Source organism: Nicotiana sylvestris, chromosome 2, assembly GCF_000393655.2.
Source record: "Nicotiana sylvestris chromosome 2, ASM39365v2, whole genome shotgun sequence".
Taxonomy (NCBI): Eukaryota; Viridiplantae; Streptophyta; class Magnoliopsida; order Solanales; family Solanaceae; genus Nicotiana; species Nicotiana sylvestris.
In genome coordinates this window covers 56,041,238-56,057,154 of record NC_091058.1, presented here as the reverse complement: position 1 = coordinate 56,057,154, position 15,917 = coordinate 56,041,238, and the positions used below count along the sequence as shown (strand labels likewise).

Sequence of the window (15,917 nt, the reverse complement as noted above, 5' to 3'; positions counted from 1 at the left end):
CCAATTTTCGTTTGGTTTCGAGGTTCAACACTTAGAATAATTTAAAGGCAACAAGAAAAACAAAGGCAACACAGATTTACGGGAACCCTTTCCCAACCTTTTATAATAAATCAAATTACAAAGGAAAATCTCGAGTTAGGCAAGGTGCTGCCACCCTTGGCAGGCACCAACTCACAAAAATGGCCTACTCATGCACGAATCAGCCCTATAAAAGCCCCTGCCTAAGGCTACTCGTGCTGCCACTCGTTTGGCAAGGCAATGGCACATAATTTGCCATGCTCAAGCCACAAAATAGACAACCCTATGCCTATTTTCAGACATTTCCCTCCCTAGGTACTTAGCCCGTTTTTAAGGCTGCTAACACACATATATATAGTGTAGTCAGCCCAAAGTGTTCCCTATGTTCAGTTGACATCCCCCAACTGATAGGAAGTGATCCCCATGATCAAAACGTGGGGAACATGTCTCTAACATGCCCCCAAAACGTGCAAAGACTCAGCCTATAATCAGCAACTCTTGGACAAAGGTAGTTGTAACCACCAACTGCTTGGCATGTGCACAGCACACTTGAAAACCACTTCATGTGCACTGCATGTGCGTGTTTCTTGGCCAGCTGCTGCACGTCTAAGGCTGACTTTGCGCCCAGCCTTAGCCTTTGACACTGCTCCCGCTCAATGCCATCGCCACAGCTCGTCACCCTTGACTTAGCCGCACGCCAATCCGCTGCCACAGTTGTTTGTCCTTGTCAAGTCGCCCCTACTTGATCAAGTCTGCCCATTGTCAATGCTGATTTTAGCATCAAGTCACCAAGCCTTGATGCCCTTCCCTTTGCCAAGTCGTTTGCCCACAAATAACTTAGGTGCCAGCCCGCTCACCTAAGTCATGGCAACATCACATTGCCAATACCAATGCCTTGGCACTAAACTGCCTCACTTTAGCGCCGAGGTCTTTCCCGTTTTGGCTTGTCAAGCTCCCATCCAGCCCGCCTAGTTCCGTCAAGGTCTTGGCCTTGCTTGTACGCAGCCCACTCTTGCTTTAGTGTAGTCCGTCACACTTTAGCCCTCAAATGCAAGTGTAGTCCGTCTCACTTGCCTTAGCAACAGTTTGTTGCCATTGACAACACCCCCGCATTGTCTTGCATGTTGATTTTCCCTCGCACATAGGCCAATGGCAAGGCCATCATGCCAAAATCCTCGCCACTGCCGTGCCGCTTGCCGATCAGCTTTGTCAGGGGTCTAACAGTAGGCTTGTTACTCCCAGGCATACCAGCACATTGTCCTCAGGATTATGTCAACTCCACGAGGCTGGGATAACCTGTACATGAGCAGCTTTATTCAAATGGTGATGGAGCAAAGTATCAAAAGATTGCATTATCACATGGATCTTAAGAATCTAGTTCGTACGTCTCTGCTTTTTTTGTTCTTATTAATTATTTTCCTTGCGCCAATTTGGATGATATTATATAAACCTGTGATGGCCGGACTGACCCGTTTTCTACCCGGTTCGGCCCGGGTCAGCCCAACACTATAGCATATAGGGCGGGCTGGGACGGGTTGGACAGGGAGCGGATTTTAGACGAACACATTTTGGATACCGATGCACCGGAACCCGCTAACCCATTAACGGGTTGTTAACAGCTGCAGCCTGGTTCAGCCCGTTAACGGGTTAAAATTTTTATTTTTTTTTAATTTTTTTAAATTTGTGTACCATTGCTAACAAAATTTAATTAAAAAAAATATTAGCACAACCCGCCCGAGCCCTTAAGCTCGAACCCGAACGGGCCCACAAAAACCCGCAAATTCCTAACCTGCTATCAGCCCGCTAACCAACCCGGTCCGTTAACGAACGAGTTGGGTTTTTTTTGTTCAGCCCGTCCCAGCCAGCCCGTTAAACACCTCTAATATTATATGTGTCGGCAGTACAGTGCTAATGTAACACCCGATAAATAATACTCCTTTTATTGCTATTCTTTTTTTGGTTAAAATGGATATTATATTTACATGCTAGTTAACAAAATGAACTACATCAGGGGCATTGCTGGGTATCTAAGAGACACCATAGTTGTAAAGTTATGCATAGTTGTGTTTAAGTTACAACCCACAAAAGGCTTAACTAGTTCAGTTCCTAGGATGTCTGCCTAAAATACATCATTGACAAACATCGCAGGAACTGATAATGTCATAGATTTGTTCAACAACTTTTCCTTTGCTGCTTCCTTGGCCAGTGCATCAGCTACCCTGTTCTGCTCCCTATAGATGTGCCTCACTACCACACTGCCAAACCTTTGGATGATTGACCTGCATTTGCAAATTAAAGGGTCATAAATTAGATTTTCATTCAATAGCATATTGATTGTTTTGGCCGAATCAGTGTTTATTTCTAGTGGAATTACGTGGTTTTGCTCTGCCAGTTGTAGACCTCTTACGAGGGTCTGAACTTCTACCCTTGTGTTTGTTATTTGAGGGATATTGTCCATGTATCCCAATATCCAGTCGCCATTGTGGGTCTTGAATACTCCTCCTGATCCTCCTATTCCTGGGTTTCCTTTTGCTGCTCCATCTGTATTAAGTTTGTAGGAACCTCTGGTTGAGGTTCCCATTTTAACAGGATCTAGTGAGTTACCTTTGTTGAGTCATTCTTTGTAAACATAATGTATTCAGTTGCTTTTGAGATTGTGTTAGTGGAATTCGTGTTCCTTCTTGTTATTGAATAAATTGTTGTTTCTGGTTAGCCAGATATAGACAAACGGGAATGAGATTGTCCCAAAAGATGTACTTGTTGAAAGGGACATTTTTAGGGAGTTCCGTGTTGATTGCCACTGGTGGCCATTGAACACTGGAGCATTATGTGACCCACTTCTTGCAGATTTTGATAGGATTGCATTCCAGAAATGGACAGCATTCGGACACTCAAAGAAAATATGGGCAATATTTTCCTGCCCATTGTTACAGTAATGGCATTGTGGGACATAGTTGATTCCAATAGAGTGGAGGAAGCTCCTAGTTGGGAGTCTCTTATGGGTCATGAGCCAGATAAAGAACTTGATTTTGTTGGGGGATTGAAGTATTCCAATGGAGACTGGTTGCAGTCCTGCTTAGGAAAGAGTAGGCAGAACTATTGGAGAACTGGCCATTAGGAGTCAAGTCCCATATAAGATTATCATCCTTAGTTGTAGCAGAGGGAATGAACATAGAGTTCAACAGGTTCAGAATACTTGGGGGTATGTCAATGGACAAGGCTGATGTGTCCCAATTGCCTAGGGTGTGGATTGAGCTAACCTTGGAATCTAGGTCTTTTTGGGTTAATGGGCCCTCAATCATTTGCCTGATTGCTGGCTGATTAGGGATCCAAGTGTCGTTTAAGAAACTGACTCTCTTTCCTTTGTGGACTACCCATCTGCTTGCTTTGTTGCATATCTCCCAGTCCTTCAGAATACCCTGCCATATTGGAGACTTTGGGTGCCTAGGGTGTCTAATAGCCCTAACTGGTCTAGCAGTAGTGGAGAGATTGCAATGTTTATGAATGAGGACTCTTGCCCATAGGCTGTTGGTATTTTTATAGGCTCTCCATGCGAGATTGGTGAGGGAAGCTTTGTGCTTGATACTAGCCTTTTGGAGTCCTAGCCCCCCCCCCCCCAGTCTTGTTCTTAGCAAACACCTCCCACTTGATCGGATGTAGCTTCTTCCTTTCAAGGGTGGTGCCCCAAAGGAAGTTTCTTTGAATTTTATCAATCTGATTGGTAATTTTGGTGGGTAGATTTATGTATTGCATAACATGACTTGGGATGCTGTTCAAGGAAGATTTGGCCAGGACTGTTCTCCTAGCCATGTTGAGGCATTTTGTTTTCTAACCAGCCAGCTTGGATTGCATGTTATCAATGATGAATTGAAAGTCTGCTGATGATTGTTTTTTGTGTAGAATGGAAAATCCAAGGTATTTTCCAAAGGATATTGTGTGCCTGGTGGACAAAAAGTTGGTGAGATGTTGTATGACATCATGAGGGATGTTTGAAGAAAACAAGACTCTTGATTTGGTAAGATTTATTTTCTGCCCTAACTGCTCATTGAAGTTCTGCAATATTGAGAGGATGGTATTGCAGTTCCTATCATTGGCCTTAGCAAAGAGGGTGAGGTCATCCACAAAAAAGAGGTGGGATATTTTTGGTCCAGTCCTACTTATACTTATGGGATGCCATTGGTTATGAAGGACTGCCTTGTCAATAGATCTTGATAGTTTTTTCATGCACATAATGAATAGGTAGGGAGACATAGGGTCTCCCTGCCTAATACCTCTTGAGGGTTTGAAAGATTCTGTCTTTCCCTCATTGACAAGGATGGAAATGGATGATGTACTGATGCATGATATGATGAGCTTGGATAAGATTTGTGGAAAATTGAAAGCAACTAGAGTGTCTCTAATGAAGGACCATTCCAGCCTATCAATGGCCTTCTCTAGGTCTATTTTTAGGATCATGTTGCCATTTTTCCCCTCATTTTCCTAAAGTGAGTGATATATTCTTGGACAATGATGACATTGTCACAGGCTCTCCTATTAGAAAGGAAGCTTGCTTGGCTTGGCCCAATGATGTGGGACAGGATAGGCCTTATCCTGTTCACAATGATTTTTGTGACTAACTTGTAAATGGTGTTAGAAAGTCGAATGGGCTTAAAATTCTTTAGCATTGAAGCTTGGGGGCATTTAGGGATTAAGCACAATAGAGTTTGATTCATGGTGCTATCTATAGAGCTTGTAGAGAAGCATTTTGATAGAAGCTTGTGACAGAGTCCCCTACTATGTCCCAATATTTTTTGTAGAAGAAGGGGTGGAGGCCATCAGGGCTAGGAGATGTGAAGGGTTTATGAGAGAAGACTGTCCTTTTAATCTCACTCACATGAAGAGGTTTGCCCATAAAAGCTCTTTGGATTTCAGACAGAATGGGAGACATGGTGGAGTGGTTGGTGGGGTCCCAATGGGCTTGAGTGTGGGAAGTTGTGCATAGCTCAGTAAAGAAACCCACAATTGCTGAATGAATGTCATTCTGGTCATGAAGCCAATTTCCATTCTCCTCCTTAAGAGAGGGGATTATGTTCCTCCTTCTCCTATTGAGGGTGGATGTGTGAAAGAATCTGGTGCTAGCATCACCCTCATTTAGCTAGTTAATCCTAGACTTAAGCTTCCAAAAGTCTTCTTCATTTTTTAGGATTAGGTTGAGTTCAGTATTTAACTTTGTTTCAAGGTGTAATAGGTAACTACTGAATTGATAGCTAGGGGATCTTTGGATTCCAGAGATTCTTGCCAGGATTCTCCTCTTTTGGTGGAAGATGTTTCCAAAGACTTCATGGTTCTATTTTGTGACCAGAGTCTTGAAGCTTTCAGTGGATTGAAGAAGGGTGGAATGGTCTGAGAAAGCCCTATTGATGATGTTAGGAAAAGGAGGGTGGCTAGCCCACATTGACTCAAACCTGAAGGGCCTTGATGGTTTGTTGTTTGAAGGCCCTACCAGGTTAATTTGTAAGGGGTAATGGTCTGTGTGGGGTCCTAGGAAGGTGTAGTACACTAGCTTCAAGTTACTGTTCAATCCAGACTTCATTTGCGAAACACCTATCTATTCTTTCCAGGATTAGAGAGGTTTTGTTACTGTACCTTGTATTAGTCCAAGCGTATTTAATTCCTTTATAGCCTAGGTCTAGGAGGTTACACTCATTTATACAGTTCCAAAACAGGTTGATGCGGGTCAGGTTTATGGGGTTGCCCCCAAATTTGTCCCTGGCCTTCAAGACTTCGTTGAAGTCTCCCCCTATGAACCAATTGGTTTTTATGTTTTTTGATATTGTAATTAGGTTCTCCCATAGCAGTTTCCTATTTGCTAAGAGATTGCTAACATAAATAGCATGGAAGAGCCATGGAGGGTGATCTGGACTTACCTTAATCATTGCATGGATGCCTTCAGGGGTAGTTGCCACTTCTTCAACTGCCACGAACTCCTCTTTCCACATAAATACTATACCCCTAGATAGGCCTACTGCCGGAGATTAAATGATCATGTCGAACTGAAGTTGTTGATCTAGGGCCTGGTGGTCTGTAATCTTCATTTCAAGCAAGACAAGCATGGCAGGCTTGTGCATTTTCACCATTTCTAAACAGTGCCATTTGAATTTGGCATTATTTCCACCCCTAACATTCCTTATGATGTAGTTCATCATTGGAGTTGAAGGTGATTGGTGAGTTCCCTCTTGAGGGCTCTTTGATCCTTGCAGACCCATCATTTGAGGTAGGGGACTTCTTCTTCTGACTCAGGACTGGAGTTAAGTTGAGAAAGGGTTTCATCGGACCATGTGTTTGGGTTGAGACTATGCTCATTCCACACTTGGCCATTGTTTTGGGGCACAGTATCCCAATTATCTCTAGTTTCTAAGCTGAACTCTATCGCTCTCACTAGGTCCAAAAGTAGTGAGTCCGTTCTTAGTGTGGCATAAGGAGATTCCTCTTCCTCTAATGTATTCTTCTTCTTGAGGATCTCCAGCACTTTGGAGATTCCTTTCCGGATGTTCTAGAGAGGTGGGGAATTGTTCTTTCCTTTTGGAGCAGAAGACGATGGTTTGTTTTGAGTTGGCTGGTTGATCGTAATGAAGACCGGCTTCGGTGATGGGTCATCTTTCATCAGATCTGGGAAGAAAGGTAGGGTTTGGAAGCTTTGTATAATATGGTTGTTGAGAGCTTGAGGATCCATTAATAGGGATTTGCTGTCATTATTGACCATCAATTGTCATAGGAGAGGTCCGAAGGCTGCTAGTACTTTGCTCAGCGCTTCCACCGTGACTCTGGCTAAGTGAGCTGGGTTTTGCACTATCAAGGTCACCTTCTGATTGCCCATGGTGAAATTGTAGGAGAGTCCCTAGCCTTGTAAAACAACCTCCAACCAGGAGGCCGGTTGGTGGTCCGGTAGTGGTGGTAGGGGGTGATAATGGTTGGTTGCACTTCTTTTGCCATTTTTGTGTTTCTTTGCCTTGCTACTTTGGGTAACAAAAGGGGTAAGGTTAATGGACTGTCGTTCCATCAGAACCCCTTTTGGTGTCAAGTCTTGGTCAGTAGAAGGGTTACTGGGCATCAAAATTAGGGGTGGGGTGGTCATTAATTGCGGATCTAATGGAGGTGACAGTTGTAGTCTTTTCATCTAGAAATAGGGGGTACCAGATAGGGCACTCGATTGTTGTTGATGACTATTGATATTTCTCCATTAGAGGTCATTTCAGGAGTGTTGGTAGGGGAAGCATAGGTTTGTGTGCTTGGGTGGAGAATTGGGCTGACAGTTGTGCCCTTGTTGGAGTTCCCGTTTGGGGAAAAGGGATCGGCCACATTGGGTGTTTCGCCACTCTTGAGAAGTGTGGTCTTTGGAGTTGAGCTAGAGTCCCCATTAACACTGAGTTCATGATTGGGGTCAGCAAGGTCGTCATTGGTTGGCCCTGCTTTTCTTTTGGCACTTGTACTGGGCTGGGCCCGTGTGCTTGATTTCTAGCCTTGTTGGGACAGACCGTTTGGGTTAGTGGTGTTTTTATTATTGTTATGTATTGGGACATTGGGCCTCTTTTGGGTATTTTGGGCGGGGTTAACATTTTTTGAATTATAACGAAGAGTTTGAGTTTGGAGAAATTTACTTGAGTTGGCTTCAAACAAGTTTACCTGAATCTCATTCATACGTGGAGCATGTTGTGGTTTGTTCCTTCTAACGTCATTTTTGTTTGTTGTTTTAGCTTGTCCGTGCTTGCGTCTTCTTGGGAAGGTGACAGTTTTCCACTCACTTTCCTCTGATATGACCGCTTTCTTTTGTTGAGCCACTTGTGGTTCATGGGTTGTTGTGGGTGTGGGTGCCCTGTAGTTGCAAATTTGTGCAGTGTGCCCGATTCTGCCATAAGCGGTGCATAGAGTCCCCCCTCCTTCATAGATAACAACCTGTTTATGGTCCCTTATTATTACCAATGTTTCCACTAGGTTTTCCAGTGGTACTTGGATACAAATACGAAGTATATCTTCCTCTTAGGGTAGAAGATGTGCATTGGTCTATTTTGAGAAGTTTACCCAGCTTCCTACCAACCTTCTCTAAGATGTCTTGATCATAGAATTCTATTGGTAATTGGGGGAGCCGAATCCATATGGCAGTAGAAGTAAGAGTGGCTTCTTAGGGAACAAACTTTAGTTCTCATTTTCCTACAAATAGGAAATTACCAGAGATGAACCAAGGGCCTAGGTGTAGAGCCTTTACCATACTTTCTTCTAAACTAAATTTCACTATGTAGAAGTCCCACCCTAGGTCAATCAAGATTAACTGTTTGGATGGCTTCCATAGGTCGTTTAGTTTAGATCGAAGGATATGGTGAGACATCTTTCGCTTGAAAACTTTGATGATTACAGAGTAACACCATGGAAGGTAAATGTGCTTTTTGTCATCTTGTGAAAGGGGAATTGAACCCTCAATGTGTTTCCCTTTGTCAAGATTTGGAATTGGTTGTTGGTCGTTCTCATAGTAATCAGTTTGGTTGCTCGCTGGTTCATCCAAGAGCATTTTCTTATAGGATTGATGAGGTAATTCTACCTCCATTTGGCTATGCTTATCCGGGAGTTCCAGTGGGAGTGGTGGTTTGATCGGGGGGGGGGGGGGATCCATACTTGGTCTATTGTTTATTTGGTGAAGTAAAAGATACAAAATTTAGTTACTTTAAACGGAAAAGGGTCAAATATGTCCTTATACTATTGAAAATTGTCCAATATTACCATCCGCTATACTATCAGTCCAAATATACCCCTAATATCATACTATCGGTCCAAATATATCCCTAACATCATGAAAGTGGTACACACTTACCCCTCCTCCGTTAATTGCCTCCCCCTATGAACACATTTTATTGCTACCTCACCATTTCACCATGTTTGCAGCTACCAAGTTCAATTACTTTAAAGTTCTATCATTATTTTGAAGACTTCACTGCCTCTACTTCCTCTTGCTTTTCAAAATACCTGTTGCTTCTCCGGCCGATCCTGGAATTGTACGTACATTTCACTTGATCTTACAATTTTGTGTTTTATTTTGCATTTCCTTGTGTTGCCACTGAATTTGTAAGACCTATTTAGGGAAAATTTAATAGCACTTTTATTTTAACATAAAACGTAAAGAGAGAAAAAATGGTAGCCTTCCAAAATGTGGTTGAAGAGAAAGAAACAAAAAAAAAATCAACTCTCGTGTCTAGGTTGTTTTTCTTTCTCACCATGGTCGATTTTGAAACCTTAAACTAGTTTGCATGTATCTTTGCTTAGTTTTTTATATATAAAAAATGTATTTCCGTTCGTATAAGCATGAATTTTGAATAGCAAAATTAGAATTTTCTCGGTTCACGTTGTTTAATATTATCTTTAGTTGTTAGCATTTCTTTTGATATAGTTTGTTTGTATATCTATGATCTGTGATTTTCTTCAAATGAAAGGGAAAGAAAGGTTGTGGGAAAGGGATGAAAATGTGAGTATAATGGTGAGGTAGCAATGAAATGTTGTCATAGGGAGGCAGTTAACGGAGGAAGGGTAAGTTTGTACTACTTTTATAATATCAGGGATATATTTGGATCGATACTATGACGTTAGGGATATATTTGGACTGATAGTATAACAAAGGGCAATACTAGACCTTTTTCAATAGTATAGGGACATATTTGACCTTTTTCCGTACTTTAAATGATTTTGTAAAGAGAAATCCTTTTTGTTGCTATTTTAGTTATTGTTTGAGTTTTATGCAGTAATATAATGATGTAAAAAAAAGTTATTTACAGAAGCCACTTAAATGCTGATAATTTTATATGATAAACATTTATTAGGAACCTAGAATAAATTGCAAATAGCTTGGTCTAATTGTTTATTCGCAAAACAATACAGTTAAATTTGTTATGTGATTTATAGACAAACGAACTGATTTGATCCCAAAATGATAAATAAACTAGATTAAAAATAAGACTTAGCGGTTAAAAAACGGAAAAAGGTCAAAAATACCCTTAATGTATTAGAAATGGTTTAAAAATGGCATCCTTTCACCTATTTGGTTAAAAAAATACTATTTTTAGGATTACAAATGCCCCTTTTTTAACGGAATCATGACATGGCATTGTTGAGTCCTTTAAATACACATATGGTCTTAATTTATTGGTCCACGTGGATTTCTGGCCCAACTCAAAGGACCCGACCCACCCACGATTGAACCAAACACCCAAGAATAGATGAGTTGGGATAATCAAAAAAGGAAGTTAGGGATTGGGTTCAGTCATTGGGGGGGGGGGTCGGTTCCTTTGAGTTGGGTCAGAAATTCATGTGGACCAATAAATTAAGGTTATATGTTTAATTAAAAGCCTCAATAATGCCATGATTCTATTAAAAGGAGGGGCATATATAACCCTAAAAGTAACTTTAAAGGTATTTTTGACCCAATAGATGGAAGGAAGACATTTTTAAACCATTTCTAATACGTTAAGGGTGTTTTTGACCCTATTCCAAAAAAAACAAGTTTGGCTCCGAGAGCAGTACAGAAATGAGAATAATATAAAACGGTAAGTAAGGTTATTTTATTTAGCTTGAAAAAAAAATGTAGCATGGGTTTTTTCCAGGAATTTCCTTTACTTACAATAGTTGTTGAGCCTGCTATTTATAGCTAGACCTAGGGAAACAAGATCATAGGATCGAGCTCCTCTTAAATGACAATAAAGGGGGCCATTGATGAATATGTAACAGTATGTTATGAATGCAAATATTCTCTGAAACTGCTACTCATTTAATGCTAGAAAATACTCTTCATTAAATGCTTTCCGATGGCAAACATTCAATCTGCTCGCGTTGATTGTGCTCCCTTGGGGATCCATCCGATACCAATGGCAACTATTTTTCGTACTGTTTGTTACTCGATTTATCTTTTGCATGTCTTCGGTTCTACGTGTTGCATTACCATTCGATCATTTAATATAAATCAATTTTACCATATACAATAATGTAAAATTCTTTTAGAGCATTGATCACTCTGTATAACTTAAATATCCTTCCTCGTAATATAGATTCCTTATACCATTTCCAACCCAATACCATTTTTTATGCCAAATATTATTTTGGTGTAAGATTTCATACAACGATTCATACATTATACAACTGTTTTTCAACTTTCATACAATATTCAAATAAAAATATATATTTATAACAGAATACAACTTAAATACAATTTATATACAACTTTACTACAATTTCGTAAGTATATTGTATGTCATGTCGAGTTTCAATCTGAAATTCAGCCAAAACCAAGTTTAATCTTCGCCAAACACCCTCAAAATTGAGATATAAACTCCAAATAATATTCTCAATTGTTTGCAACAACACCCAATCCAAACAAATAATAATTTTTGAAAATCCAAATTCGATTTCAAAGTTTCAAAGTTTTTTAATGGCTGTTAATGGTGGAGAGTCAAACACCTTTAAAATTTATTGATTGACAATTTCAATTTAAACACCAATTGTGCAACATGAAAGAAAATTGCTAAGTTAAAACTCTATAGTAAAACAAATGAAATTCATTGATGAATTCCATTAAAAATATATACAACATGAAAGGATAAAAAGTAGAGAGCATCAGATGAAAAAAATTGGGGAAACAACAAAGAATGAGAGATAGAGAGAGACACTCTCACACACACACATACACACACACACACAGAGAGAGAGAGAGAGAGAGAGAGAGAGAGAGAGAGAGAGAGAGAGAGAGAGCAGGGAATGGAAGGTACCTTGGAAGATCACCAACATCATTAGTGAAATCTGAGAGCTAGTTGAAGAGCATGAATTCGAAATTAACCACTGCTTCAGAGAAGCCAATAGACCAGCTGATAAATTGGCAAATTTGAGTCACAGTCTTGATACAATCCATGTCTTCAACTCTTTTGCTGGACTTCCCAACCAAGTCAAAGGCCTAGTTAATATGGACAGATGGAACTTGCCTTCCTTCAGGATCAAAAAAATCATGGAAATTTTTTATAAAGCACTATCTTTTAGTGGTAATTAGCTATCTATAGATACCATTTGCTATATTACGGATTGTAGATACGTTTTCTGTTGTCATAAGATGTATTTAAGCTACTGTATTCATGAGTACAGTAGCAAAAATAGGCATGAATCAGGGAAGTCTAGCTAATCAGTTATTGTATGCGAGTGTATTCGACTATATAATTGGCGTGAAACATGAGATTACAGCTGGACAGATTATTGTATTCGGCTGTATTCACGGCGTGAAACAGGGATTACATTGTTTTTAAACGGAAAGTGAATTAATTAACATAACAGACTCCTAATATACCCCAAAAACATAGCAATCTTCAGAGAATTATATAATACATTTGAATATATAAATTATATTAATTAAAAAATATATATGAATGCATTCATGGCATAGTGAAACAGTGAATACAATGAAATACATAGAATACAACGGGATAAATTGAAATACAATGAAAAAAAAGATAGTGAATACAATGAAATACATAGAATACAACGAGATACATTGAATTACAATGAAAAAAAAAAGACAATGAATACAATGAAATACATGAAAATACGGTGTGATACATTGAAAATACATTGAAATATATTAACAGAAAATCAAGTTACTCAGCCCCAAACTCCGTCGTCTTTGTTCAAGAACAAACCCTAATTTTCGGCGAGTCTTTCGTCGAGCATAAACCCCGAATCTCACTGTTCCCACACATCCTGTACAAAAACTAATAGTTTCGCTTGCCTCGAAAGTGGTGAACAGCAATCCAACTGTCGTGGTCAGCCCTTAGCTTCCCGGCAACCATGTTTGGATTCACCAAATTATTGCCATAATAAAACTCTGATTCTTTAAGCTTCTAGCGGCAGCAGACGCCTAAATTATTCTAGGCATGGGTCTTCCTGAAGTGGTCGATGTTGCCCGCAATTATGCCGTCATGGTCAGAATTCAGAGGTGATGTTGTATTTTGTAGAATCGGAGAAGCCTTTGGTATAGGTATACCAGGTAAATTTTCAGGGAATGGGGGAAGAGAATAGCATGTATCAAAGTAGAGAGAGAAAGAAAATAGCGTAACTGAATAGCGTATTTAGTGGCTTAGGGGTAGGAGGTAACCAAAATTAGATATTTTGCTATAAACATTAAAAGGTATCTATAGAATATAATTTTTTTAATTGGTATTTATTTAAAATAAATAAGATGTTAACATTTGCTATAGGAGGTAAAAATTTCAAAAATCAAACCTTCCCACATCAGTTATTACCCGCCTAAACACCTTGTATATTAGATTCCTGGTTAGAACTAACTTAGAAGTCTCTTCTCAATGATCATGTATAAAATTTGGAATGCCAAACTCGAATTGTAATTTTTTACACACCAATGATCAATGGAGACGAATTTAAAAATTAAAAAAAAATAGAAGTTGAAAGGAAGGAATAAATAAATTAAAGGTCCCCGGAGAGGTAGAAATACATCTGCGATCTGACAAAAGAATCAACGTAACATCGATAAACAAATTCTTACATTTGCGTGTGAACAAGGGGAAACCTTAGACCCGTTCTGTTAGTAGTATATTAATTATATTCGACTATGAACAGTGAGAATTGTGAAGACTCATTCTGTTTAGAAGATTTAAGGATACATAAGAAGACACAGAGATCCGTTAACTTAATTCCCTTTAATTTTCGGCACATATCACTAATTTACTATAAATCCCAGTCTTCAGTGAAACCTTTTTTCTGCAAGTAGAAAAACTCTCTGTAAGCAGTCCATTATTTCTAACGCCAAAAAGAACAAGAACAAGAAAAAGTTGAAATGGCTTCAAGGTATTTTATGTTTGGGATATTGTTTGGAATGTGTTCAGTACTCATGTGTTTAGCATCTGACCCAAGTCCACTTCAAGATTTTTGTGTAGCAGACTCCACAACCTCCTCAGGTACTAATTGAAGCCACCTTTTGAGAAGGGCAGTCAATTTGTCAGAATGTTACAAAAAACTATATTGTGTGCATAAATAAAATATTGGATTTTAGGTGTATATAACATATATTGAATACCCTTTATCAGGAAATCTTTTACGTCTTTTATTTCTAAACATCCTTGAAAAAATTTCTAGCTTCACGATTGAATACTATACTACACTTTCTACTATTTCATCAAACTTATGACTGGAAACGAAGAAGATTGAGCATAAAGAGTTTACATATCTTAAAATTCTTTTGGCTAAAATTGGGCATAAAGAGTGCTTCTCCATAGTCCAATGTTTTGGTCGACAACCTTGCTAGTTTTGTCAGTTAGCAACCAAATTAATAGTCTCATATTGTATCATATTTGTTAATTAGTTCTTCCATAAGTAAATGAGTTTTAACTAATATCTTTACATTATCAAGGTCGGTTAAAGCCTTTTAGTATGACCTTTTATAGCAAACACAGATGAATAACCAGCAAGACAACCGATTATTAAAATAGGTAAAATTAAACTAATAACATAAAAATATTTTAAAACAGTGTATATATTGTCGATCTGAAACTTGGCAGTGCACGTGAATGGGAGGATATGCAAGGACCCTAAGCTTGTAGAAGCAGAGGACTTCGTTTTCAGAGGGTTGAACATACCCGGCAACACATCGAACTCAATCGGATTCCAAGTAACATCGGCTATCATTCCAGGAATCAACACATTTGGAATTGTGTTAGCCCGTGCTGATTTTGCACCGAATGGATAATGGATTCAGTCCTCTTCATACTCATCCTCGTGCCGCGGAGATAGTGCTAGTAATCGAGGGTTGTGTTGAAATTGGATTTGTTACTTCTAACCCTGAGAATCGTCTCTTCATAAAAACACTTGAAGTGGGCGATTTTTTTGTTGTACCAAAAGGTCTTGTACATTTTCAGAGGAATGTAGGAGAGGCTAACGCTGTTACCATTGCGGCTTTAAGTAGCCAAGGACCTGGAACTATTCGGGTTGCGGATGCAACTTTTGGATCGGATCCACCAATTCCTAGTGATATTCTTGCTAGGGGTTTTCAAATTGATCAAAAGACGGCAAGTCAGATACAAGGGCGTTTTTTCTGATGGAATATATGAAGGCGAGCATTGGACAAATATGAGAATGCTTTTAATGATTTAATTTGAGTGTTGTTATATCGCATTTTCTCCGCTCAATTAATTGCATCAAGCCTTTTCTATTGTTTTGTTCATTAATTAATTAATTGATTATAGAATCAAAACCCATAAGCCTCAGGCACGAAGAAAGCTACTCAACGGTCGAACTAAGACACGACCAAGCTAGAAGTATTAGGTAGAGACCTTTTGTTTTTGGAGATAATTGCATTTTGATTGAGTTTTATTAATATAAGGACCCAAGCGGCAATCTGAATTGCAATCATCTATCACGGCATACTTGTTGCATGAATTAATTAATATTTGGTGAGTTCCAAAATCAATTTCATACCGGCAGTTTGCATTTTAATTTGAGCTGGTTAAACAGCAGACAAAAGAAATATAGAGAAGCTTGGCAAAAACTACATAAATTGATACTCACACATAGAGAAGTGACCCAAGTGTTAATATTTTCTTTAATTTGGAATACTCTGCTAGCTAGCTTTCATTCTGTCATTAATTTGCTTACAAGCTAGCAGCAGCAGAGAAGTATGAGCCAAAAGAATTAATCATGTATTGCATTATGTAGGTAGCCAGTTGGCCTGGTCCTCCTTACTCGCATTCTAATGCTAATAAAAGATATACACTAGTAACACTGATGCCAGTGAGGAGCTCAATAACCGAAACACATTAAAATAAATAATAAATAAAAAACAGTCTGGTGCACAAAGCATCCCTCATTCATGCAAGGTCTAGGAAAGGGCT

The 15,917-nt window shown here is 39.1% G+C and overlaps 1 pseudogene; it reads left to right on the top strand.

Moving 5' to 3' along the window:
* The first annotated feature begins 3,774 nt into the window (after positions 1–3,774).
* Positions 3,775–15,125, top strand: LOC104212190 (putative germin-like protein 2-1; annotated as a pseudogene).
* The last annotated feature ends 792 nt before the right edge of the window (positions 15,126–15,917 follow it).